The sequence below is a fragment of the Somniosus microcephalus genome, unplaced genomic scaffold, assembly GCF_052327205.1.
Source record: "Somniosus microcephalus isolate GS21.2 unplaced genomic scaffold, FLI_Smic_1.0 unresolved_chr1, whole genome shotgun sequence".
Classification (NCBI taxonomy): domain Eukaryota; kingdom Metazoa; phylum Chordata; class Chondrichthyes; order Squaliformes; family Somniosidae; genus Somniosus; species Somniosus microcephalus.
The window spans coordinates 22,802,608-22,828,873 of record NW_028225179.1 but is presented as its reverse complement, the minus strand read 5'-3'; the positions used below and the strand labels follow the sequence as shown (position 1 = coordinate 22,828,873).

Sequence of the window (26,266 nt, the reverse complement as noted above, 5' to 3'; positions counted from 1 at the left end):
AAATGTACAATCAGCTTAATGTAAGCAAAAGGCCTTCCGCTGCTTCAGTTGAGGGACTGTCAAAAACGGTCGGATTGAAGCTAGATTCGGAACAGAAAAAGTGCCGCCCAGTTAATTAAACGACCGCGGCAGAACTCGAACCTGCAATTTTCTGATAAGTGAAAAACTCGCAACCGAATTCAGACGCCTTATCCATTATGCCACGCGGCCGCCGATAGTGTTGAGCCTTTTTTTATGGGGAGAATTGTGAGCAGATTCAAGGAAACTGCTCGCAAAAAGAAGCGGATTGAGGAAAAGATAAACATTTTAACTGAATGAACAGGATTTCTGTGAGCTGGGTTTGTACCAGCGCAGGGAATCACAATGCAACTTGCAGCAAAGCATCGGCGGCTCGTTGGTCTAGGGGTATGATTCTCGCTTCGGAAATTTCTGTGGCTTAAAATGCGAGAGGTCCCGGGTTCAAATCCCAGACGAGCCCCGCCGCATTTAGTTAAACTCAACACCTTGGTCATGAAAACTGAAATCGCTCTTCTTCAAAAATAAACGGAATGATCCGGGGCTGCAGTGTCCGTGTGTAGATAAAGACACAGAAGACAGGAGTTGGTACATAGGTATTTACTAAGCAAGTCTGGGGGGGGGTTCTAAAGGATATACACAATACACAGGCTTATATAGCCCAAGTGGCAATTACTGGCATTATGCACACCTGGGGCTCTTAGAGGCACATATACCATAATTGCTCTTAAAGGCACATACACCACAATTCCTCCCCTTCCAGCTAACTAGTACATCATATTTTAAGTAATTACATGTTATATGCAAAATAATATACATTGCTGTATTAATTAATTATAAGTTAGTCTCTCAGGAGGCTTCCTGACTCGGTCCGGATAATGCCTCGGGGGTTTAGTAGTTTCTGGTGGTGTCGTAGGTTCTTCTGGCAAGGCTGATTCGGCTTGAAGGCCAGTGTCGGGTTCATCGGGCTCCAGTATCACCTGATCGGAGGTAGATATGGGTATTTCTACTTCATCGTTAGATGTATAGAGTGGTGGTGTAGGTTGTCCCTTTTCGGATGACTTGATGATTTGGTCAGCATGGCGCCTTATTATGCTGCCTCCGATGTCCACGGTATACATCAGTGGTCCTAATCGTGTGCAGATAGTTCCAGGCTGCCATTTCTCGGTACGGTAGTCCCGGGCCAAAACCGGTTAGCCTATCTGGAAGGCCCTAGTTGGCCTTTCATTCATTCCCTGAAACTGCCGGTTCTCCACGTCCCTTCGGATGTTGGGCTTGACCAAATTCAGCCGGCATCTTAGGTTTCTATTGTAGAACATCATGGCGGGAGTTTGGTTAGTAACCATATGCGTTGCGTTCCTATATGCAAATAAGAAGTTATCCACCTTGTGCTGAAGTTTTATGTCTTCATTACCCATGGCCTTGATGGCCTTGTTGAAGGTCTGGACAAACCTTTCAGCCAATCCATTGGTGGCGGGATGGTATGGGGCGGACGTGTAGTGCTTTACCCCATTGTTCTTTAAGACTTTCTGAATTCTTCGGACACAAATTGCGGTCCATTATCAGAACAAATCTGCTCCGGCAGCCTATTCCTGGCAAATAAGGTCCTTAATACTGTGATGGTTTTTTCCGTGGTGGTGGAGGACATCTTTATTACCTCCGGCCACTTGGAGTGTGCATCAACTGCGATTAAGAACATTGAGTCCATAAATGGACCAGCAAAGTCGATGTGCACCCTTTGCCAGGGAGATGAGGGCCACTCCCATGGATGTAGAGGGGCCTGTGGCAGAGCATTTTGGACCTTCTGGCATCCTAGGCAGCTCTTGGTCATGTCTTCGATGTCTCCATCGATACCTGGCCACCATACAAACGCCCTAGCTAGGTTCTTCATTTTCACTCCACCCAGATGCCCCTCGTGAAGCTCGTTTAGCGCTTTATCCTGGAGTTTGGGTGGAATCACCACTCTGGATCCACACATCAAGGTTCCTCGGCACACTGACAGCTGTACTCTTCTTTGCGAGAATGCTGGCAACAGTGGTTCGCCATGTGCTGGCCATCCCTTCACTGATAAATCGTAGACCCGTGAGAGAGTAGGGTCATTTCTTGTCTCCCTTTCAATGGCAGAATTTGTCACCGGTAGACATTCCAAGATGGTAGAGTGGAATATCTCTACTGGGTCTACTGTAGGTGCCTCTTCTATCGTTGGCAACGGTAGGCGTGATAAACCGTCAGCATTCCCATGCTGTTTTGACCCTTTGTATTCAATGTTGTATTGGTGTGCCCCTAGAAAAGGGACCACCTCTGTAGTCTTTGTGCCGTCATAATGGGGACACCTTTTTTATGGTTGAATATGGAGATGAGGGGTCGATGGTCAGTCAGCAAGGTAAATTTTTGTCCGTGTAGGTAATGGTTGAATTTCTTCACTCCCCATACCAGGCTGAGTGCTTCCCTGTCCATCTGGGCATAGTTACGCTCAGCTGAGTTCAATGAGCGTGACGCAAAAGCTATCGGCCGTTCCGAGCCATCAGGGAATCTATGGGACAATACCGCTCCTGTGCCATAAGGGGATGCATCGCACGCCAATCTGATTGGTAGTGATGTGTTGCAATGAGCCAAAATTTTCTCGGATGTGATTAAGTCTTTACATTTATGGAAGGCACGTTTACAGTCTTCGTTCCATTTCCAAATCACTCCTGTCTGTAGAAGATCATTAAGAGGGTATAGAATAGTTGATAAGTTCGGTAAAAATTTATGATAGTAATTTATTAATCCCAGGAATGACCTTAATTGTGAAACATTTTCAGGTGCTGGGGCTTTTATAACTGCTTCAATTTTTTCAGGTGACTTATGCAACCCTTCCTTATTAATTATGTGGCCACAATATGATATCTGATTTTGGAAAAATTCGCACTTGGGGCGATTTGCTCGTAGGCCCCGTTCTTTCAGCCTAGTGAGCACCTGCTCCAAATTGGCAAGGTGCTCGTTGTCGTTTTCTCCTGTTATAAGGATGTCGTCTAGGTAGCATTGAGTCCCCGGAATCCCTTGCAGGACTTGCTCCATAGCTCTTTGCCAGATAGCTGGAGCTGATGCTATTCCAAAAACCAGTCGATTGTACTGGTACAGGCCTTTGTGTGTGTTTATTGTGAGATATTTTTTAGCGGTCTCCTCAACCTCCATCTGTAGATATGCCTGTGCCAAGTCAATTTTTCTGAAACGTTTCCCTCCGGATAGTGAGGCGAAAATATCTTCTATCCTCGGAAGAGGATACTGTACCGTGTGAAGGACCGGGTTTACAGTCACCTTAAAGCCCCCACAGATGCGAATTTTTTTCTGTTCCTCAGAGTTATTTTTCAATGTTTTTTTCATGACTGGAACGATGGGTGTTGCCCATTCGCTCCAATCTATTCTGGATAATACGCCTGCCTTTTCCAAATTCTTCAGCTCTGCCTCGACTGCCGGACGTATTGCTTATGGCACCGGTCTTGCCTTATAAAATTTTGGAATTGCTGTATCTTCCACTTTTATTGAGGCGGTGATGCCTTTCAAGGTTCCTAGTTTCTCTTGAAACACTTCTTTGGCGTTGGCCAAGATGTCTTTTAATCGTTCAGGTATGATGTCATCATTGTTTTTTTCCTTACTGGTCACCGTCAGTGCCTGAATGGAGTGCCAGTCTAAACGTATCTTCCTTATCCATTCACGTCCCAACAACGGTGGACCACCATCTTGTAGAATGTATAAATACAACTTTTGTATTTCTTTGCCGTTGTATACCACAGGCACCCTAATTTTTCCTTTGGGGTAGACTTTCTGCCCCGTATATGTTTTTAAGATAATGGATGTGTCTTTTAGAGGTATATGCAAAAATATCCTCTCGTAATCTCATCGATTTATTACGGTTAGAGCTGATCCTGTATCTAGCTCCATTTTAACTGGGGACCCTGCTATTGTGAGGGTAACCCAAATGGTTTGGTAATCCTCTTTGGCAAGTACATTATGTAATTTGAGACAACTTAGTCTCTTGTTTCTGGAGTCGCTATCGCTATTCTGGTCTTCGGAGCTATTGTCCGTCATCATTTGTACCTTCCTGTACTTTTCTTTATTGATTTTTTGTTTTCTGTCAGTGGATCTTTTTTGTCCAGATTGGCATACCCGTGCAATGTGTCCAATCTTACCACATTGCCTGCATGCTTTGCCCTTGAACCAGCAGTCCCTCTGGTTATGGGTGGATCTGCCGCAGCGATAACATCTTCCGAACTCCTGTGTCATTTTATGGGTGCCGAAGTCCTGTGTCTCTTGTTGTATCTCTGCAGCTCCTTTTGCTGCTGCTTCATATGATACAGCCATACTGGAAGCTTTGTCCAATGTTAAATCTTTTTCAGAAAGCAGCCTTTTTTGTGTTCCTTCACTTAAGAGACCGCAAACGAATTTGCCTCGAAGATAATCTGATAGTCCTGCTCCGAATTGGCAGTACTTTGATAGCTTTCTTAATTCGGTTAGGTAATCAGCATTACTTTCATTTTTGTGTTGATTTCTCTTGAAGAACTTGAATCGTTCCGCTATCAGCAGCGGTGTTGGGTTTAAATGCTCCTGCAGGGTATCAACAATTTCTTTAAAAGTCTTGTCCTTTGGTTTGGCTGGAGTGATTAAATTTCGTAACAGCCTGTATGTCTTCGCGCCCATTAAGTTCAGAAGTACTGAAGCTTTTTTTTCATCTGTTATTCCATTTGCAGTGCAATAAACCTCTACTTTTTCCAGTTATGTGGTCCAATCTTCTATTTCGCCATCAAAAGCCTCAATATTACCAGATTTAGGCATTTCAGAAAAGATATGGCGCTTCCCGCGCTTTTTTTTTCTCTCTGTAGCAACGATATGGCGCTTCCCGCGCTTTCCCGCCGCTGCTACCGATAACAACGCTGTTTTACTGTGGTTTCCGTTTATTCACTGTTGGAGACTCGTTCCCGACGGAGGTCTAAACGCTGACCTGCTTGCCGCGCCGGCCGTCTCGCGAGTGCACCCTCCCAGTCCGTTATTGCTTGCCTCCGCTTTCGCTGCCTGTCTCAGCTGTAGAGCCCGCCGCTGGAACTCCAGCCGGACGCCCAGGAAGGATTAGCACAGTACCTGTCACCAGCTTGGCCAGCTGGTGAAACCACAGTTTCTCTTACTTCCTTGAGTCTTCTGGACGCTGGAGGAATCGATGTCCTTGAGGTGCTGCCGAATTGCAGGTAAGTCCGTTTCCACTTCGTCACCATTGTAGTGTCCGTGTGTAGATAAAGACACTGAAGACAGGAGTTGGTTCACAGGTATTTACTAAGCAAGTCTGGGGGGGGGTGTTTCTAAAGGATATACACAATACACAGGCTTATATAGCCCAAGTGGCAATTACCGGCATTACGCACACCTGGGGCTCTTAAAGGCACAAACACCATAATTGCTCTTAAAGGCACATACACCACAGGGGCTGTGAGCTCTGCCATTTTAAACAGACACAGAATGATCCGAGATTGTGAGCACTCCCGTTTTAAATAGACCCAGAGTGATTAACAACTGACCACGACTCATTCCATTATAGACTGGCCTGATTTTCAATGCTTATGAAATCGATGGCAACATAAATCGGACTGTTTCTATAACAGGCGGCCGATTATGATATCCGCTTTTCTGTTGGACGACAAATTGAAGGTTTACTCCATTAAAATTTTTCCCTTTATCTCCGTCATTTCTCTCCAGCCAAATGAACTGAGTGTAGGTGTCAGCCGTGGCTCAGCGGCAGCAAAGTCAAGCACCACTCCAGAGACCTGAGCACATAATCCAGGCTGACACTCCAGTGCAGTACTGAGGAAGTGCTGCACTGTTGGTGCCTCTGTCTTTCTAGTAAGACGTTAAACCGGGCCGTCCGATCCCATGAGAGTATGCCGAAAAGAACGAGGATATCTCGCCCATTATTTATATCTCAACCAAAGACACTAAAACAGAAAATCTCGTCATTAAGGTTGATAAATATTTTTGAAATTACATTGCCTCCTAAAGGAGAAATTTATGTTTCTGCTCCCTAACCATTTGCCTCTGGTCCCGCTACTCTTTCATTCGGTGACAATCTTAGCAGAAGAAAGGAGGAGTTGGACAATCTCCGAATCGCGATCACTGCTCCACCTTCATTCAAGAAGTTGAAGAATTGCAGTGGTCTCTTTTAATTTTAACCAGACATGATCAATGCATGGGGCACAGACCAGGAGCACCAGGGCGATTCTGACGAAATTGCATTTGAAAGCTTATTTTAGGCAAGATTCAGTTAAATTCTCGGAAAGTGTACCAGTATCAAACGTAATAACGACGAAGATGGGATCTGAACTCTCGCGTATGGATCGGCAATAGATTAAGGGTCCATCGCCTTAACCTCTCGGCCACCTCGTCTCAACCACACACTGCTCTCAGCCATTCCATTTCCTGCTCTTTGCATCTAAGCAGAAATACCCTGAAGGAAAGTCCACTTCCCGCTTATCCTGCCCGTGCACACAGATCTACAATGTTGAAAATGTACAATCAGCTTAATGTAAGCAAAATGCCTTCCGCTGCTTCAGTTGAGGGACTGTCAAAAATGGTCGGATTGAAGCTAGCTTCAAAACATAAAAATTGTTGCCCAGTTAATTAAACGACCGCGGTAGGACTCGAACCTGCAATCTTCTGATAACTGAGAAACTTGCAACCGAAGTCAGATGCCTTATCCATTAGGCCACGCGGCCGCCGATATCGCTGCGCCTCTTTTTATGGGGAGAATTGTGAGCAGATTCAAGGAAGCTGTTCGCAAAAAGAAGCGGATTGAGGAGAAGATAAGCATTTTCACTGAATGAACAGGACTTCTGCGAGCTGGGTTTGCACCAGCGCAGGGAATCGCAATGCAACTTGCAGCAAAGCATCAGCGGCTCGTTGGTCTAGGGGTATGATTCTCGCTTAGGAAATTTCTGTGGCTTAAAATGCAAGAGGTCCCGGGTTCAAATCCCTGACGAGCCCCGCCGCATTTAGTTAAACTCAACACCTCGGTCATAAAAGCTGAAATCACTCTACTTCAAAAGAAATGGAATGATCCGGGGCTGTGAGCTCTGCCATTTTAAGCAGACACAGAATGATCCGGGATTGTGAGTACTCCCGTTTTAAATAGACCCAGAGTGATTAACAACTGGCCACGACCCATTCCATTATAGACAGGCTTGATTTTCAATGCTTATGAAATCGATGGCAACATAAATCGGACTGTTTCTATAACAGGCGGCCGATTACGATATCCGCTTTTCTGTTGGACGACAAATTGAAAGTTTACTCCATTATAATTTTTCCATTTATCTCCGTCATTTCTCTCCAGCCAAATGAACTGAGTGTAGGTGTCAGCCGTGGCTCAGCGGCAGCAAAGTCAAGCACCACTCCACAGACTTGAGCACATAATCCAGGCTGACACTCCAGTGCGGTACTGAGGTAGTGCTGCACTGTTGGTGCCTCCGACTTTCTAGTAAGACGTTAAACCGGGTCCTCCAATCCCTTGAGAGTATGACGGAAAGAACGAGGATTTCTCGCCCATTATTTATCTCTCAACCAAAGACACTAAAGCAGAAAATCTCTTCATTAGGGTTGATAAATATTTTTGAAATTACATTGCCTCCTAAAGGAGAAATTTATGTTTCTGCGCCCTAATCATTTGCCTCTGGTCCCTCCACTCTTTCATTCGGTGACAATCTCAGCAGAAGAAAGGAGGAGTTCGACAATCTCCGAATCGCGATCACTGCTCCAACTTCATTCAAGAAATTTGAAGAATTGCAGTGGTCTCTTTTAATTTTAACAAGATATGAGTAATGCATGGGGCACAGACCAGGAGGATTCTGACGAAATTGCATTTGAAAGCTTATTTTAGGCAAGATTCAGTTAAATGCTCGGAAAGTATACCAGTTTCAAACGTAAGTAACGACGAGGATGGGATCCGAATCCTCATGTACAGATGAGCAATGGGTAAACAGTCCATCGCCTTAGCCTGTCGGCCACCTCGTCTCCACCATACACTGCTCTCAGCCATTCCATTTCCTGCTTTTTGCATCTAAGCAGAAATACCCTGAAAGAAAGTCCACTTCACCGCTTATCCTGCCCGTGCACACAGATCTGCAATGTTGAAAATGTACAATCAGCTTAATGTAAGCAAAAGGCCTTCCGCTGCTTCAGTTGAGGGACTGTCAAAAATGGTCGTATTGAAGCTAGATTCAAAACGAACCTTGGATGACAAGGGATATACAAAAATGCATTAGGAAAAAAAGGGGGGCTTCTGGCTGTTACAAAAGACTAAAGACGGAGGAAGCCCTAGAGGCGTATAAAAAGTGCAGGGGCATACTTAAAAAAGAAATTAGGAGGGCGAGGAGGGGCCATGAAATAACACTGGCGAGCAAAATAAAGGAAAATCCTAAGATGTTTTATAAGTATATTAAGGGCAAGAGGATAACCAGGGAAAGGGTAGGGCCCATTAGGGACCAAAGTGGCAATCTGTGTGTAGAGCCAGATGATGTAGGCGGGGTTTTAAATGAATTTTTTGCATCTGTGTTCACTATGGAGAAAGACGATGTAGACATAGAAATCGGGCAACGGGACTGTGACATACTTGAAAAAATTAGCATCGAGAGGAAGGAGGTACTCGCGGTTTGATGGTCAAAGGTTGCTTTTGTGACTGGAAGCCTGTGTCCAGTGGGATACCTCAGGGATCGGTGCTGGGTCCCTTGCTGTTTGTGATCTACATAAATATGATTTGGATGAGAATGTAAAAGGTATGATCAGTAAGTTCGCAGATGACACGAAAATTCGTGGGGTGTTAAATTGCAAGGAGGAAAGCCTCAGGCTACAGGACGATATAAACGGGTTGGTCAGATGGGCGGAAATGTGGCAAATGGAATTTAACCCTGAAAAGTGCGAGGTGATGCATTTTGGACGGACAAATAAGGCAAGGGAATACAGAATGAGTGGTAGGACCCTAGGAAGTACAGAGGGTCAGAGGGACCTTGGTGTACATGTACATAGATCCCTGAAGGCAGCGGAACAGGCAGATAAGATGATTAAAAAGGCATATGGGATACTTGCCTTCATTAGCGTGGCATAGAGCAGGGAGGTTATGATGGAGCTGTACAAAACGCTGGTGAGGCCACAGCTGGATTACTGCGTGCAGTTCTGGTTGCCTCACTATAGGAAGGATGTGATTGCTTTGGAGAGGGTGCACAGAAGATTCACCAGGATGTTACCTGGGATGGAGCACCTCAGCTATGAAGAAAGACTAAACAGGCTGGGGTTGTTTTCCTTGGAGCAAAGAAGGCTGAGGGGGGACCTGATTGAGGTGTACAAAATGATGAGGGGCATAGATAGGGTAGATAAAGCGAATCTTTTCCCCTTAGTAGGGGGGTCAATAACAAGGGGGTATAGATTCAAAGTAAGGGGCAGGAGGTTTAGAGGGGATTTGAGGAGGAACTTTTTCAGCCAGAGGGTGGTTGGAATCTGTAACTCACTGCCTGAAAGGGTGGTAGAGGCAGGAACCCTCATAACATTCAAGAAGCATTTGGATGAGCACTTGAAATGCCATTGCATACAAGGCTATGGGCAAAATGCTGGAAAATGGGATTAGACTGGACAGGGATTGATGGACGGCGCAGACACGATGGGCCGAAGGGCCTCTTTCTGTGCTGTATAAATCTATGACTCTATGACTATATGACCTCCGTCATGAAAGCTGAAATCGCTCTACTTTTAAAAAAATAGAATGACCCGGGCCTCTGAGCTCTGCCATTTTAAACAGACACAGAATGATCCGGGACTGTGAGCACTCCCGGTTTAAACAGACCCAGAGTGATTAACAACTGACCACGACCCATTCCATTATAGACAGGCCTGATTTTCAATGCTTATGAAATCGATGGCAACATAAATCGGACTGTTTCTATAACAGGCGGCCGATTACGATGCCCGCTTTTCTGGTGGATGACAAATTGAAGGTTTACTCCATTATAATTTTTCCCTTTATCTCCGTCATTTCACTCCAGCCAAATGAACTGAGTGTAGGTGTCAGCCGTGGCTCAGCGGCAGCAAAGTCAAGCACCACTCCAGAGACTTGAGCACATAATCCAGGCTGACACTCCAGTGCGCTACTGAGGTAGTGCTGCACTGTTGGTGCCTCCGTCTTTCTAGTAAGACGTTAAACCGGGTCCTCCGATCCCTTGAGAGTATGCCGGAAAGAACGAGGATTTCTCGCCCATTATTTATCTCTCAACCAAAGACACTAAAACAGAAAATCTCTTCATTAGGTTTGATAAATATTTTTTAAATTACATTGCCTCCTAAAGGAGAAATTTATGTTTCTGCTCCCTAATCATTTGCCTCTGGTCCCGCTACTCTTTCATTCGGTGACAATCTCAGCAGAAGAAAGGAGGAGTTCGACAATCTCCGAAACCCGATCACTGCTCCACCTTCATTCAAGAATTTGAAGAATTGCAGTGGTCTCTTTTAATTTTAACAAAGTTATGAGTAATGCATGTGGCACAGACCAGGAGCACCAGGGCGATTCTGACGAAATTGCATTTGAAAGCTTATTTTAGGCAAAATTCAGTTAAATGCTCGGAAAGTACAGCAATTTCAAACGTAATTAACGACGAGTGTGGGATCCGAACCCTCACATACAGATCGGCAATGGATAAACAGTCCATCGCCTTAGCTTGTCGGCCACCTCGTCTCCACCATACACTGCTCTCAGCCATTCCATTTCCTGCTTTTTGCATCTAAGCAGAAATATCCTGAAAGAAAGTCCACTTCACCGCTTATCCTGCCCGTGCACACAGATCTACAATGTTGAAAATGTACAATCAGCTTAATGTAAGCAAAAGGCCTTCCGCTGCTTCAGTTGAGGGACTGTCAAAAATGGTCGGATTGAAGCTAGATTCAAAACATAAAAATTGTCGCCCAGTTAATTAAACGACCGCGGCAGGATTCGAACCTGCAATCTTCTGATAACTAAAACACTCGCAGCCGAAGTTAGACGCCTTATCCATTAGGCCACGCGGCCGCTGATAGTGGTAAGCTCCTTTTTATGTGGAGAATTGTGAGCAGATTCAAGGAAACTGTTCGCAAAAACAAGCGGATTGAGGAGAAGATAAACATTATAACTGAATGAACAGGACTTCTGCGAGCTGGGTTTGCACCAGCGCAGGGAATCGCAATGCAACTGGAAGCAAAACATCAGCGGCTCCTTGGTCTAGGGGTATGATTCTCGCTTAGTGAATTCCGTGGTTTAAAGTGCGAGAAGTTTGGGGTCAAATCCCGGACGAGCCCTTCTGCATTTAGTTAAACTCAACACCTCCGTCATGAAAGCTGAAATCGCTCTACTTTTAAAAAAACGGAATGATCAGGGCCTCTGAGCTCTGCCATTTTAAACAGACACAGAATGATCCGGGACTGTAAGCACTCCCGGTTTAAACAGACCCAGAGTGATTAACAACTGACCACGACCCATTCCATTATAGAAAGGCCTGATGTTCAATGCTTATGAAATCGATGGCAACATAAATCGGACTGTTTCTATAACAGGCGGCGGATTACGATGCCCGCTTTTCTGTTGGACGACAAATTGAAGGTTTACTCCATTATAATTTTTCCCTTTATCTCCGTCATTTCTCTCCAGCCAAATGAACTGAGTGTAGGTGTCAGCCGTGGGTCAGCGGCAGCAAAGTCAAGCACCACTCCAGAGACTTGAACACATAATCCAGGCTGACACTGCAGTGCGGTACTGAGGTTGTGCTGCACTGTTGGTGCCTCCGTCTTTCTAGTAAGACATTAAACCGGGTCCTTCGGTCCCTTGAGAGCCCGGTATAAAAACCGGCGACCAGCGAGGCCCGAGACCAGTCGGAGCACGGAGCAGGGAGGTGAGGAGCCCGGAATAAAAACCGGCGACCAGTGAGGCCCGAGACCAGTCGGAACATAGAGCAGGGAGGTGCGGAGCCCGGTATAAAAACCAGCGACCAGCGAGGCCCGAGACCATTCGGAGCACGGAACAGGGAGTTGAGGCATACCAACTCAGCAGCGGGGGAGAGAGGTAAAAAGTAATCAGAGTGTGACGTCACCAGGGAGCAGGTAAGTGATTGGTTGGTGAGTATTTCTCTTTTTTAAACTTTAACTCTGTAGTTTATAGTTACTAGGTTCTTTTCTGGTATAGCAGGGACTGTTGGTAGACTATACAAGCGCCTTAGAGATATCTTTAATTGGTGATAGTAAATTAATTTAAATTAATTAAAGGGAAGGACATGCCAGGAGAGCCCAGCCCCGTGATATGCTCCTCTTGCTCTATGTGGGTATTCAGGGACACTGCCGGTGCCCCTGATGACCACGTGTGCCGGAGATGCATCCATCTGCAGCTACTAGCAGACCGCATTGAGGCACTGGAGCTGCGGGTGGATGGGTTGTTGAGCATTCACGATGCTGAGAGGGTCGTGGATAACACGTTTAGTGAGTTGGTCACACCACAGGTAAGGACTGCACAGGAAGATAGGAAATGGGTGACCACCAGGCGGAGCAATAGAAGCAGGCAGGTAGTGCAGGAGACCCCTGTGACCATTCCCCTCTCAAACAGGTATACCGATTTGGATACTGTTGAGGGGGATGACTCACCAGGGGAAGGCAGCAGCAGCCAACTTCCTGGCACTGGGGGTGCTCCTGCTGCCCAGGAAGGGAGGAAAAAGAGTGGGAGAGCAATAGTGGTAGGGGATTCTATAGTAAGGGGAACAGATAGGCGTTTCTGTGGCCGTAGACGTGAATCCAGGATGGTTTGTTGCCTCCCTGGTGCCAGGGTCAAATATGTCACTGAGCGGCTGCAGGGCATTCTGGAGGGGGAGGGTGAACAGCCAGAGGTCGTGGTCCACATTGGTACCAACGACATAGGTAAAAAGAGGGATGAGGTCCTGCAGCAAGAATTTAGGGAGCTAGGTGGAAGATTAAAGAGCAGGACCTCAAAGGTTGTAATCTCAGGATTACTCCCGATGCCACGTGCTAGTGAGTATAGGAATAGGAAGATAGAACAGATGAATGCGTGGCTAAAGGGATGGTGCAGGAGGGAGGGCTTTAGTTTCCTGGATCACTGGGTCTGCTTCTGGGAAAGGTGGGACTTGTACAAGTCGGACGGTTTACACCCAAACCAGAGGGGAACCAATATCCTTGCTGGGAGGTTTGCTAGCACTGCTGGGGGGGGTTTAAACTAACTTGGCAGGGGGATGGGATACAGAGTGGAGCTATAGTAGGGGGTGATTTACAGCCAAATACGGAGGAAAAAACAAGTCAGCTGGGAAGGCAGAGCAAATATGTAAAGGCAAAAGGGAATATGGCAGGGCTGGAAGGCATTTATTTTAATGCAAGGAGTCTTGCAAATAAGGTGGATGAACTGAAGTTGTTGTTGAAAACATGGGAGTACGATATTGTTGCTATCACGGAGACATGGTTGAGGGAGGGTCAGGACTGGCAGCTCAATATTCCGGTGTATAGAATCTTCAGGCGAGACAGAGGGGGGTGTAAAAGGGGAGGGGGTGTTGCAATATTAATTAAGGAGTCAATTACTGCTGTAAGGAGGGACGATAAATTAGCGGGTTCCTCTAATGAGGCCATATGGGTAGAATTAAAAACAAAAAGGGGGCAAGCACTTTGCTGGGAGTGTACTATAGGCCCCCAAACAGTCAGGGGGAGATAGAGGAACAGATATGTAGGCAAATCTCAGAGAAGTGCGAAAATAATAGGGTAATAATAGTGGGGGATTTCAACTTCACCAATATTAATTGGGATAGTCAGAGTGTGAAAGGGTTAGAGGGTGCAGAATTCTTAAAGTGCATCCAGGAGAGCTTTTTGAGCCAACATGTGGAAAGTCCTACAAGAGAGGGGGCGGTAATGGACCTAATTCTAGGGAATGTAGCCGGGCAAGTGGTGGAAGTGTCAGTAGGAGAGCATTTTGGCGACAGTGACCATAATTCGGTGAGATTTAAGGTGGTCATGGAAAAAGACAAAGACGGCCCGGAAATAAGGGTTCTAAATTGGGGGAAGGCCGATTTTAATATGATAAGGCAGGATCTGGCCAAAGTGGACTGGGAGCAGCTACTTATAGGAAAATCCACGTCAAAACAGTGAGAGACTTTCAGAAGGGAAATAGAGAGAGTACAACGCCAACATGTTCCTGTAAAGGTCAAGGGTGGGACCAACAAGCAAAGGGAACCTTGGATGACAAGGGATATAAAAAAATGCATTAGCAAAAAAAGTGGGGCATTTGGCAGTTACAAAAGACTAAAGACAGAGTATAAAAAGTGCAGGGGCATACTTAAAAGAGAAATTAGGAGGGCGAGGAGGGGCCGTGAAATAACACTGGCGAGCAAAATAAAGGAAAATCCTAAGATGTTTTATAAGTTTATTAAAGGCAAGAGGATAACCAGGGAAAGGGTAGGGCCGATTAGGGGCCAAAGTGGCAATCTGTGTGTGGAGCCAGATGATGCAGGCGGGGTTTTAAATGAATGTTTTGCATCTGTGTTCAATATGGAGAAAGACGATGTAGGCATAGAAATCGGGCAAGGGGACTGTGACATACTTGAACATATTAGCATCGAGAGGGAGGAGGTACTAGCGTTTTTAGCAGGCCAAAAAGTGGATAAATCCCCAGGCCCGGACGAGATGTATCCCAGGCTGTTTTGTAAGGCAAAGGAGGAGATTGCAGGGGCTCTGACACAAATTTTCAGAACCTCTCTGGCCACAGGGGATGCACCAGAGGACTGGAGAACAGCTAACATAGTACCATTATTCAAGAAGGGTAGCAGGGATAAACCAGGGAATTACAGGCCAGTGAGCCTAACATCTGTGGTAGGGAAATTATTGGAAAAAATTCTGAGGGACAAAATTAGTCACCACTTGGAGAGGCAAGGATTAATTGGGGATAGTCAGCATGGCTTTGTCAAGGGTAAATCATGTCTGACCAATCTGATTGAATTTTTCGAGGGGGTGACTAGGTGTGTGGATGAGGGGAATGCTGTGGATGTGGTTTACATGGACTTCAGTAAAGCTTTTGACAAAGTCCCGCATAGGAGACTGGTCAAGAAGGTAAGAGCCCATGGGATCCAGGGTGCCTTGGCGCATTGGATCCTAAACTGGCTGAGTGGCAGGAGGCAGAGGGTGATGGTCGAAGGTTGCTTTTGTGACTGGAAGCCTGTGTCCAGTGGGGTACCTCAGGGATCGGTGCTGGGTCCCTTGCTGTTTGTGATCTACATAAATGATTTGGATGAGAATGTAACAGGTATGATCACTAAATTCGCAGATGACACGAAAATTGGTGGTGTGGTAAATTGCGAGGAGGAAAGCCTCAGGCTACAGGACGATATAAACGGGTTGGTCAGATGGGCCGAAAAGTGGCAAATGGAATTTAACCCTGAAAAGTGCGAGGTGATGCATTTTGGATGGACAAATAAGGCAAGGGAATACACAATGAGTGGTAGGACCCTAGGAAGTACAGAGGGTCAGAGGGACCTTGGTGTACATGTACATAGATCCCTGAAGGCAGCGGAACAGGCAGATAAGGTGGTTAAAAAGGCATATGGGATACTTGCCTTCATTAGCCGAGGCATAGAATATAAGAGCAGGGAGGTTATGATGGAGCTGTACAAAACGCTGTTGAGGCCACAGCTGGAGTACTGTGTGCAGTTCTGGTCGCCTCACTATAGGAAGGATGTGATTGCTTTGGAGAGGGTGCAGAGAAGATTCACCAGGATGTTACCTGGCATGGAGCGCCTCAGCTATGAAGAAAGGCGAAACAGGCTGGGGTTGTTTTCCTTGGAGCAAAGAAGGCTGAGGGGGGACCTGATTGAGGTGTACAAAATGATGAGGGGCATAGATAGGGTAGATAAAGAGGAACTTTTCCCCTTATTAGGGGGGTCAATAACAAGGGGGCATAGATTCAGGGTAAGTGGCAGGAGATTTAGGGGGGATTTGAGGAGGAACTTTTTCACCCAGAGAGTGGTTGGAATCTGGAACTCACTGCCTGAAAGGGTGGTAGAGGCAGGAACCCTCACAACATTCAAGAAGCATTTGGATGAGCACTTGAAATGCCATTGCTACAAGGCTATGGACCAAATGCTGGAAAATGGGATTAGACTGGACAGGGATTGATGGACGGCGCAGACACGATAGGCCGAAGGGCCTCTTTCTGTGGGGTAAAACTCTATGACTCTGTGACACCCGGCGCTGCAACTGGCCGATGCGGCCGAAGTCGCGGGCGCGGTAGGCCGAGCTGTGCCGGCTGCCGTCACGGGAGGCCGAGCCGGGTTGGCGGCTGCCGCGCATGCGTCACGTGATGCGTGACGTGACGGCAGCGCATTAGGACGCGTCCTTAAAGGGGCAACGGCCCAAACAGGTACGTTAAAGGGGCAACAGCCCAAACAGGTAAGTTATGCACATACAAAGGTAAGTTAAAGGGAATTATGTATATACATAGTAAGGGACACCCGCTGGAACCGCCACATGCACCCCCACCAGAATTCACTTTAACGAAAGCCGAAGGATGAGATGGTCTGATGAGCTAGTGGTCTCGGCGGGCATGCTGTCTCGACTTGGCAGGCCAGGTTTGAAGATGCTGGTCATAAGCTGATCCTTACGCATGTTGTCGCAAATAAAACATATCCATCAGGCGAAGGACCATGGAGACGTGCGAAACAGCCGGCCTTATCAGAGTGACGGGCAGGTTGGGCGGACGTGGGCGATGTCTCCGTTGATGTTGAAACAAGTCCTTGTTCTGACAAACTCTGCAGGAACGCCAAATGATCGATCCAGAAGGACTTGACAGGCGAGGTCGGTGAACTCGCCGACAGGGGAGCGTATCGTTCGGGAGGCTGGAACACACAGAACGGTGCGTGCCATAGTGCTACGACGATAACACAACGGAGGGTGAAAAGTTGCTGCGTTGATCAGTGATCGGTGAAAACAGCAACTTTCCCATGGCAGATCATGGCCGCGGGATGCCCGTTGGACCAGTCCTCGATGTTTGCAGCGTCAGTAGCTGTTTGCGTTTGTTAAGGAGAAAACTGGAGAAAGGACGGCAACAGTCCGGGTTGTTGTGAATTTCGGTAGCGGTAAACTGCCTGGAGGATGGCAACGCTTTTTGTTGTTGACTTTGTGGAAAAACTGCCGAGAGGGCGGCACGCTTCTCCGCCTCGCTGAAAAGTGTGGTAGGTCACACAACCAGCAGGCTGACGGGCTGGTGAATCGTCGGCAGGGAACGGGTCTTCGTGGTTGGGGTCACCAATGCAGCAGTTCGTGTTCACCTAGGTAGGTATTGAATGAATGACTGCTAAATAATCGAGTTGGACGCCAGGAGAACAATCAATAAGTTATTTAATGCAGGAAACAGATGTTATACAGCAGACAATGGAGTTGGATGCAGGGGAGCCGGTAGGTAGGTCTTAACCCAGCGGGGACACCACGAGGACTAAGTCCGCAGTCCTGTGGGTTGCGTGATGATGTCATCACGCTCGGCAGTGTTTTCCCGCGGTTCGGGCGTCACGGGACCGCGTCGTGACGTCAGAGCGTTCGCCCGCGCTTGGGGCGGTCACATGATCTGCGCCGATACGTCGGCGCGTTTACCCAGCACTGAGTCTGGCCGTTGCGGCCGAAGTCCGAGCGCGAGAGGCACCCGGCACTGTTGCCGGCTGTTGTGACCGTCGAGGGAGCGGACGGCCGAACTAGGCCGGCGGCCGACGCGTTTAGGTGTGTCACGTGCTGCGGGATGTAACGTCAGTGCATTATGTCGCATCCTTAAAGTGGCAACGGCCCAAACAGGTATGTTAAAGGGGTAACGGCCCAAAGAGGTAAGTTATATACATACATAAGTATGTTAAAGTGAATTATGTATAATATAGGTAAGGGACACCCGGTGGAACCGCCACAAGAATGTTATTGGCAGATTTCAGGAGGACATAGACAGACCGGCGAAATGGTCATGGCAGATGAAATTTGACGAATTAATTTTGGTAGGAAGTATCAGGAGAGTGAAAATAAACCACGTGTTACGTTTAAAGTGGGTGCAGGAACAGAACGACCTGGGGGTGTACGGTCACAAGTATTTGGGGGTGGTAGAACAAGTTGAGAAGGCTGCAAGGAGGGCATCGCGGTCCTTGACTTTATAAATCGGGGAATAGAGCAAAAAAGCAAGGAATTTATGTTCAAACTTCATAAAAACCTAATTAGGCCCAAGCTGGAGTATTGTGGCCAATTCTGGGCAGCACCATGAGGAAGGATGTCAAGCCCTCAGAGAGTGTGCAGTGGAGATTTACTAGAATGGTACCAGTGATCAAAGGCTTCAGTTATGTGCAGAGACTAAAGAAGCTGGGTTGTTCTCGTTAGAGCAGAGAAGCTTAAGGGGAGATTTGAGGGAGGTGATTAAAAACTTGAAGGATTTGGGGAGAGTTAAGAAGAACAATCTGTTTCCAGTGACCAGAGGGTGAGTTACCTGAATTCACAGATTTACGGTATTTGGAACGGAAAAAGAAGTGACAGGAGGAAACATTAATACAGTGAATTTTTATGATCTGTAATGCACTGCCTGAAGGGGTAGTGGAAGCAGATTCAATACTAACATTTAAAAGGTAATTAGATAAACACTTGGAAATAAAAAAATATGCTGGGCTATGGGGAACCCGCAGGGGAGTGGTTCACTCTTTCAAAGGCTCGATGGGCCGAATGCCCCCTACTGTGCTGTAATATTCTATCATTCTATGATTCTATGATATCGATCTCCATGGCGTCATCTATAGGCGTGAGATGTAAAGCTCTGCACAACTCTGCTTCAGCGGTATCTTGTTCCCCAGAGATGGGCTGTAATGCGCTGTCTGATGCCACATTCGCTGCTATTTGCCAGCAGCGGGTTATTGAAGAGAGCTGCTTTTCACGGCCTCACTCATTCTGGGCTCTGGAAAACAGCAACAAAATGATAGATTTGCTGCCGTGTCTCAAATTCAGCTTAAAACAGTTATTATTAACCGAGGCAGCCCTGCAGGATCTTATAATGATCTCTCACAAATCAACTGAAACCAGTGAGAATGTGAATATCATTTTGCTTTTCCAAAATAAACTGTGTGACATTCATTGTAGAAACATGGCGAGAGTCTGGTGTGGCTCACTGCGGAAACATCCATGTCACAGCGAACCAGCTCTCCTGCAACCAGTGCGGCCTCCCATCCGTCCTTTCGGGGCCTAGTCTGCTGAGATGAATTCTGATTTCCGTGAAGCCAGTCTCAGGCTTCTATATATTTTTGATGTGCGTGCTATCCGACCGCAGGGTAAATGTTGGGAATATCAACCGGTCCCAGCTGGCAATGTTTGCATCACATTTGTGTTCATTCGTTGAAAACTGAAACTATGAGACAATAAGATAAAGATTACTCGATCGTTAATGGAACCATCAATTATTTGAGCTGACAGCTGACCTTGTCAACCGATTGTGCCACAGAGACAACCCTTTCCAAACTGAAACACCGAGCTACAACCTCAGGTTACAGCGACCAATATGGATCGATGATGTATTACAAATTACTTTCAGTCTGATTTAGATAAGTGGAGCATTGGAGACTGCACTTTATACATTCTGAATTCCAATGTCCTGTCTGCTCAGCCCGCAGATCTATTCCCATTCCCAGACCTCTTTCACATTTCGATGAGGTCCATCCTATAACCAAGTTTGCTGATGGCATTAAGTTAGGTGGCACAGTAAGTAGTGTAGGTGAGAGCAGAAAGTTCCAAAGGAACATTGATAGATTAAGTGAGTGGGCAAAACTGTGGCCGATGGAGTTCAACGTGGAGAACTGTGAGATCATCCACTTTAGACCTGAGTAATACAAATCAGAGTCTATTCAAAAAGGTGAGGAGTTAGGAACTCTGGAGGAGCAGAAAATATTAAAACTTAACGTAGAGTAATTCCTTTAAACTACTGGACAGGTACAACATAAAATGAAATGTTCATGGAATTGTAGCCTTCATATCAAGTTGGCGGTAATACAGAGTGGTGGAAGTTCTGCTGGAAGTCAACAGGAAAGATAGGGAAATGGTACAGGGGGAGTCGTAGTCTTCGTGATTAAGCATGAAATCACTACAATGCTAAGAGAGGACATAATGAGAGATAAGTAGGCTATGGAGACTTTATGGGTAGAATTAAGAGCTAGGAAATGATTTAAGACTGTAGTGGAAGTTGGGTAGAGGCCCCCTGGTCGCAGCTGTGAAATGTTAGATTTTATAAATGCAGAAATTAGACAAGCGTGTAGGAAAAGCAGAGTGGTTTTAATGGAGGATTTAAATTTTCCTATAGATAGCGATAAGCAGACTAGCACCTGTCAGATAGTTAATTAATTTATTGAGTGCGTCCGGAATAGTTTTCTACAACAATATGCCTTAGAAAAAACACGCGGGCAGGCCATATTTGATTTAGCAATGAGTAATGAGTCACATTTATTCAACAGACTAAAGGCGCATGAACATTTATTTAATAGTGATCATAACATGATCGAGTTCAACATAGTGTTTGAAAGGAAGAAACGCGAAACAACTGCTAAGATTCTAGATTTGGGTGGGGCCGACTTCAACGGGATGAGGGAGAGACTGTCCACATTAAACTGGGCAAATCTGTTAATAGGTAAAATGACAGAAGATCAGTGGGAGGTGTTCAAAATAAATTTAACATGGTACAGAATCAGTTTATACCCCTGAGGGGCAAGAACTCTACTGGACAAAAAAACAGGCATGGACGACGAAAGAGGTAAGAGATAGACAGCGGTAAAATAAAATAAAAAGCATACAAAAAAGCTAAACATAGCACAGATCCTGACGAATGGGAAAGATACAAAGCACAGATAGTAAGAGCAGATAGTAAGAGCTACAAAGAGGGAGTATGAACAGAAAGAGACTGGTGAAATGGGCAGACACATGGCAGATGAAAGTTAATGTAGGTAAGTGCAAATGGATATATTTTGGTCGGAAGAATGAGGAGAGGCAATATAAATTAAATGGTACTAATTTAATGGGGCCGATTATTTCCTTTTATCGGCTCCCTCTGGAGATCACTGGCCCCTAAATTGCTCAGAATGCTCTCCCCTGCAATGTATTAACCAGCTCTAAATGGTACAATTATAAAGAGGGTGCAGGAACAGGGAGACATTGGGTGTGTGCACACAAACCTTTGAAGGTGGCAGGACAAGGCGAGAAGGATGGTAGAAATGATTAGGGTCCTTTCTTTTATTAATAGATGAATAGAGCATAAAAGCAAGGAAATTATGCTAAACATGTATAAAGCACTGGTGAAGCCTCAGCTGGAGTATTGGGTTCAATTCTGGGCAGCACACTTTAGGAAAGAACTCAAGGCCTTGTAGAGAGTCCAGAATAGAGTTACTGGAATGGTACCAGGGATGGGGGACCTCATTTATGCGAAGAGACTGGAGAAGCTGGGATTTTTCTCCTTAGAGCAGTGAATGTCAAGAAGATTGTTGATAGATATGTTCAAAATTAAGAATGGTTTTGATAGAGATAAAAAAGGAGAAACCTTAAAAATGTCAAATTAAATATGATAAAACTCTCCCAGGCACAGTTGGGGGTGATATTTGGTTTATGAGACGGACGCCTTACCACTTGACCACCGCGCAGTACTCAGAGCTTGAGTTGAGGTTGAGGGAAAACAGAACAGATACTTGTATACAGCAATAAAATGAGATAGTGGAGCCGGCAAATAACCGCCTCATTTAGATGAATCCTTTAATAAAACCTTTCAGAGAATCACAGAATCATACATCACAGAATGAGGCCATTTGCCCCGTCGTGCTCTTGAAAGAGCAATCCAATTATTCCCAGCTCTTTCCCCATACCCCTGCACAATGTTCCAATTCAAGTATTTATCCAATTCCCTTTTGAAACTTACTATTGAAGCTGCATCCACCACCATTTCAGGCAGAGCATTACAGATTATAATAACTCGTAATGTAAAAAAGAAAAACTCCTCATCTCCCCTCTGGTTCTTTTGCCAATTACATTTCGACTGTTGTCCTCTGGGTGTTGCCAGGACTGGAGAATTTTGGCTCTGAGGAAAGATTGGATAGGCTGGAGTTGTTTTCTTTGGAACAGAGGAGGCGGTGTTGAGACTTAATTCAGGTGTATAAAATAATGAGGGGCCAAGCTAGAGTGGATAGGAAGCATCCATTTCAGTTAGCAGAGAGGTTAATAACAAGGAGGAATAGATTTAAAGTAATTGGTAGAAGAATTAGAGGGAAGTTGGGGAGAATTTTTTTCACCCAAAGGGTGGTGGGGGTCTGTAACTCTCTACCTGAAATGGTGGTAGAACAGGAACCCACGTCATATTTGAAAAGTACTTGGATATTCACTTGATGTGCCGTAAACTGCAAGGCTACGGACCAATAGCTGGAAAGTGGGATTAGGCTGGGTCGGTCTTTCAGCCAGAGCCTATCACCCTCCTTCTGTGCTGTAAATTTCTAATGTTCTTTGAGTCTAAGAGGTACTGAGTTCTCCTAGGTGTCCTGGGCATAGCTGTGTCCGACAGCCAACATCACAGTGGGATCTTGCTGTGCAGAAATCGGCTGCCGTGTTTTCCTATATTATAAGCAGTGACTATGCTTCAAAAAGTATTTCATTTTCTGTAAAGCAATTTAAAAAAAATCACCATTGATGGGATGTGGGTGTCGCTGGCAATATCAGAATTTATTGCACATCCCTAATTGCCCTTGAAAAGGTGGTGATGAGCGCCTTTTCGAAACACTGCAGTCCGTGAGGTGAAGATACCCACGTTGCTTTTAGGGATGGAGATCCCGGATTTTGACCCAGCGACAATGAAGGAAGGATGATATATTTCCAAGTCAGGATGGTGCATGCCTTGGAGGGGAACTTGCAGCTGGTGGTGTTCCCATGCGCTAACTGCTCTTGTCCTTCTAGGAGGTACAGGTCGCGGTTTTGGGAGGTGCTGTGGAAGAAGCTTCGGCACTTGTGTAGCGCGATGGTTGCTTACCACATATCAGCCCAAGCCTGAATGTTGTGCAGGTCTTGCTGCATGCAGGCCAGGATTGATTCATTATCTGATGAGAAGAGAATGGAACTGAACATTGTGCAATCATCACTGAACATCCCCAGGTCAGACCTTATGATAGAGGGAAGGTCATTGATGAAGCAGGTGAAGATTAACTCCTGCAGTGATGTCCCGGTGCTGACATGATTCGCCTCCAACATCCACAAGCATCTTCCTTTATGCTAGGTATGTCTCCAACAGTCGACTTTCCCCTGTGTCCACCCACAAGTTCCATTGACTTCAATTTTACTCGGGCTCATTGGTGCAACACTTGGTCTAATGCTGTTTTGCTGCTAAGAGCAATCACTCTCACCTCGCCTTTAGAATTCAGCTCCTTTGTCCATGTTAGAATCAAGGCTGTAATGTGGTCTGGAACCTAGTGGTCCTGTCGGGACTCAAACTGAGCATTGGTGAGCAACTGGGACGTCCGACGGTCGTGAAAGGTGCTATAGGAGTGCAAGTTCTCTTTTTTACTGTTTAAAAACTACTAACATATGCATGATGTTTATTTGTAGGAACAGATGGTCATCGAGCTGAAACCTTAACTCTGCCTTCCTCTCCCCACAGATCCTGCCAGGGTGTCCCAGCATGGCCCGTTTATAAATGTTGATATTAAATAAATGGTTCCTTCTGCAGTGGGGAAAGAGTAAAAGTGACTTCGCTGGCAGTTTCACTGAATGGTGTAATAAAGAAAATAATCTAATAAGTCTTTGCAGTAGTAAGCTTTTTCTAAATTGCTGAACTGGCAGTTGAGATAACCTAAGCGGCAGTGTTAGAACTGCAGACTGTGTCACTTACAGACAATTGCAAATAGTCAGATGTGGAAACCATAAGAGGCCTAGAGGATGTAAGTTCTGTTCTAGCAGGAAAGTAAAACAATGAGTTGGAATTAAAGAGGCCTAGAGAGGCAGGAAAGGAGGACAATGAGTCAGAAGTACAATGTTGATGAGGCCCTATCTGGCATAAGCAAAGATCATAGGTGCAACAACAGCGTGGGGGATAACGGACATAAAGGTTTACGATAATAAAAGTGGTACTTTAATGTTATGCAGCATAGGCAACCAATCAGTGAAGATGCATATGGCCAAGGTCCAATCAGGTGGCAGGAATGAATTCTGAGCGAGCAGGACATATGTGTTTTAATGTATAAAAATGTAGTGTTTGCTGTACCAATTTGGTGAAGTCTGGCTAAGACAGAGCAGATTGTCTCCCCACCAGTGTAATAAAGAAGACTTGATTATCGATCCGAAAACCTTGTGTCAAGTGTTTGTTTAAAATGCTCCACATCAATTGGCATCACGAACAGGATCCTCACGGACGGGAAGCATGGGCGAGTGAAGCTGAGCCAAAAACGTGAGTACTTTAAAAAGCCACATACAGTTAGGGCAAGGCAACACCGTCTCATGTCCACCGCCCCCTTTTGAATCAAAGAAATAAAATATTTGAATCGATAAGTCAAGCGGTCTTGGGGTGCAGGTGAAATGCGCGGAAGTGTAGGCGTGGTATGTGTTGCAAGTAGTGCGTTAACTTTGGAGAAAAAGTCTAAAACATACCTCTGACAACTCCAGTTGAAAGTAGTGCTCAGAATACATCTGACAACAAATTACCCGAACAAAATTGTTGCCAGGATGGACTCACTCTGTGGGAGTAAATAAGGGAGATACCTCTGAGAACTGCGGTTGCAAGTAACATCTCACTCTGCGAGAGTAAAGCAAAGATGGTAACTCTGACAACTGTGGTTGCAAGTACTGTCTCACTCTGCGAGAGTAAAGTACGGGACGTACTGCTGACAACAATTAACCATGGAAAGTGAAAAACTCGAGTGGGGACCGGTGGGGTCTCTGACACGCTATTTAGCGGACAAATATAAAAGATTAATTGACAAAATTGTTAATAAGGATTGGCAACCGAATGACCCACCGGCGAAACAAAGAGAATGGTAAGCTAAAGAAACAAAATTAAATGAAGAAAAGGCCATCATTTTAGTGGCTCACGCATATTATGAGTTGAGTAGCCGTGCTCGAATTTGGACCAAAAACGGGCGCGAAAATTGTACCGAAGTACCAGTAATGGCACCAGATCCTGTAGCGCCATCAGAGGTGAAAAGAGTATTCAAGGACAGGATAGACTGGGATGCGCTAAGCCAAAAAGGGGCTGAACATGACCTCGACTGTAATGATGAGGATATCCCGCCCCCATATGACGACGTAAAAACGGCACCTATTAAGGTGGAATTTATTCCGGGCACCCCGGCGGTGCCTACACTGGTAGGGGCATCCACAGGCACCATTACCATCCCAGCAGTACCAGTTCAGATAAAAAACACTTACGTACCTTTCTCCCCAGGAGATAAATTAAAGTTGCTTCAAATACTGCCGGAACTAAACCCCGACAGAGTAATGCCATATTCTGACAGAAACTAAGAGAAATGAGAATAGGTCAGAACTTCCAAAACCGGGATGCTGATGGAGTAGTGAGGGCAAAAATGAGTGAAGATATGTGGGGTCAATTAACTCAACAATATAGGGACGGAACATGGTATCAAAATGTAGCCCCTACAAAGCAGCAACGAGATATGGATTATACAGCATTTAGGACCGCTGTTACGCACGTTTTAGGATTAGTACCAGTAAACTAGGGACAAGTCATTGGAATTAGTCAGGGGAAAGGGGAGTCCGCCCATGACTATGGAGAACGGAAGTGGACTAGTTTTGTAGCCCACTCAGGCATAATAGCACCACAACAAGACAATTTGGCATGTTGTTAAATGTACAAGGAAGGGCTGTGTGGTGCCCATCAGGCCACACTGAAAACTGGATTGGTCACCATGCAGACCTTTGATGAACTGATCAGATGGGCGACCGAGGTAGACAACCAGCAGAAAGTTAAAGTGGCTGCCTTGGAGGAACATATAGCTGCAGTATAGGAGATGGCAGAGCTAAGCGATCTCACAACCATCGGATCAAATCAAAGCTCTGCAGCCCTGCCACATCCAGTCGTGAGTGGTGGTGGACAATTAAACAGTTAACAGGAGGAGGAGGCTCCAAACATATCCCCATCCACAATGATGGTGGAGCCCAGCACGTGAGTGCAAAAGACATGGCTGAAGCATTTGCAACTATC

At 45.8% G+C, this 26,266-nt stretch overlaps 1 non-coding gene across 1 annotated transcript; it reads left to right on the top strand.

Annotated features, from left to right (window-relative positions):
* Positions 1-388: 388 nt before the first annotated feature.
* On the top strand, positions 389-478 carry trnap-cgg (transfer RNA proline (anticodon CGG)). The gene is given in 2 exon segments: positions 389-424; positions 443-478. It is a non-coding gene; the product is annotated as a tRNA-Pro (tRNA).
* The last annotated feature ends 25,788 nt before the right edge of the window (positions 479-26,266 follow it).